The 2,043-nt window shown below is 51.1% G+C and overlaps 1 pseudogene; it reads left to right on the top strand.

The window, feature by feature from the left end:
* The first annotated feature begins 298 nt into the window (after window positions 1-298).
* On the top strand, window positions 299-1,573 carry LOC101986815 (annotated as a pseudogene).
* Window positions 1,574-2,043: the final 470 nt, after the last annotated feature.

Raw genomic sequence — 2,043 nt, 5'->3', positions numbered from 1 at the left:
TACCTCACTCAAAATGATGTTTTCTAGCTCCATCCATTTGTCTGCAAATTTCAAACTGTCATTATTTTTTTTTCTGCTGTGTGGTAGTCCACAGTGTAAATGAATCACATTTTCCTTATCTAGTTATGCCAGCACTATTTGTTAAATATGCTTTTTTTTTTTCCTATTTGATATTTTTTACCAAAGGACAGACGGGAGAGTGGAGAAAACGCTCAAGGAAGACAGTGAGACAAGAGAAGACAGACAGACAGTCTGACTGATCCTTCCGGAAAAGCCCAAGATCTTGGCTAGAGTAGCCATGTCTTCTGAGTCCCGAGGCCCCCGGAGCACAGGCAGCACCATCATGACTTTCTGCCCAACCATGAGCGAATTTTCAGATTTCCGCAAGTATATAGCCTACATGGAATCCCAGGGGGCACACCAAGCTGGACTGGCAAAGGTCATCCCACCCAAGGAGTGGAGAGCCCAGCAGTCCTATGAGGACGTCAGTGACATGGTAATAGGCACTCCCCTGCAGCAAGTGGTGTCTGGCCAGGCAGGTGTGTTCACTCAATTCCATAAGAAGAGGAAAGCCATGACAGTGGGGCAGTACCGTGACCTGGCCAACAGCAAAAAATACCGGACCCCGCCACATGTGAATTTTGAAGATCTGGAGAGAAAATACTGGAAGAATTGGTACTTTGGGTCGCCAATTTACGGTGCAGATGTCAGCGCTCCCTGTTTGACGAGAACACTCAACATTGGAACGTGGGACACCTGGGAAACCTTTTGGACCTCTTGAAGCAGGAATGCAGCATTGTGATTGAGGGCGTCAACACGCCCTACCTGTACTTTGGCATGTGGAAGACCACCTTCGTGTGGCATACGGAAGACATGGACCTGTACAGCATCAACTACCTGCACTTTGGGCAGCCCAAGATGTGGTATGCAGTCCCCCCCGCCCCTCGAGCATGGCTAGCGCCTGGAGCACCTGGCCAGACAGCTGTTCCCGGGCAGCTCCCAGGGCTGCCAGGCCTTCATGAGGCACAAGGTGGCACTCATCTCCCCCACTGTGCTCAAAGAGAATGGCATCCCGTTTGCACGCATGACCCAAGAGGCTGGGGAATTCATGGTCACCTTTCCCTATGGCTATCACGCTGGCTTCAATCACGGCTTCAACTGCGCTGAGGCCATCAATTTCGCAACCCCGAGGTGGATCGACTATGGCAAGGTGGCGACTCAGTGCAGCTGTCGGGAGGCCAGGGTGAGCTTCCCAGTGGATGTCTTTGTGTGAACCTTGCAGCCTGAGAGATCTGAGCTGATGAGATCTGAGCGTCAGGAAACTCTGGACTCCCTGGAGGTCACCTCATGCTCCGGGCAGGAACTGACCCTTGGGACCTACACACAGGTTCAGGGGACATCTACTTTGATCTGTAGGTTCAAGAGGCTGGTATGCAGAGCCCGCAACCGCTGTCCTTACACTAAGGTGCGCTCTAGGTACCCATGCCTTTCAGAGCGTCAAATCCATTGTGACGGTGAGAAGATGGGCCTAGCAAGCTACTGCGGCCTCTGTGATCCCTGTGGATGCTGCTGATGCCAAAGCCGTGGACCATTCACAACATTAAGAGGCCTGTGTGATCTTGGCTCAGAGCCCCAAATGTCCCTGCCACTCACAAAGATGGATTTGAAATAAGCAGACACAGGTTCACAGGTCTCCTAAGGCCACCAGCAGAAATTTTTAGTTATTTGACAATTGAGCCTTCATATGACCATTGATTTGAACCTCCTAAAAGTTGGATTCCACAGGAAGAGAAAACAGTTTCAGGGGCACCCAACATGGTTCCAAACAAGTGTGCCTGCGCCTGTGACGGGCTCATATGACACTATCTTCAGAGCACCGTGGTCATATCTGCATCAGAACATCTGGAAGGACCTGGAAGTGACCCCCAGATGAGCGCGCTGACTGTTGACTAGATTCTGGCCTAGAAGCAGGGCAGGCGGGAGGAGAGACAGATGGAGGCTGTTCCCTCCTGTATTTTACAGGCATTTACTTGTACTTCTGCT

This window comes from Microtus ochrogaster, chromosome 5, assembly GCF_000317375.1.
Source record: "Microtus ochrogaster isolate Prairie Vole_2 chromosome 5, MicOch1.0, whole genome shotgun sequence".
Classification (NCBI taxonomy): Eukaryota; Metazoa; Chordata; class Mammalia; order Rodentia; family Cricetidae; genus Microtus; species Microtus ochrogaster.
The sequence above is the reverse complement of the archived record's forward strand: the minus strand, read 5'-3'. Positions and strand labels throughout refer to the sequence as shown.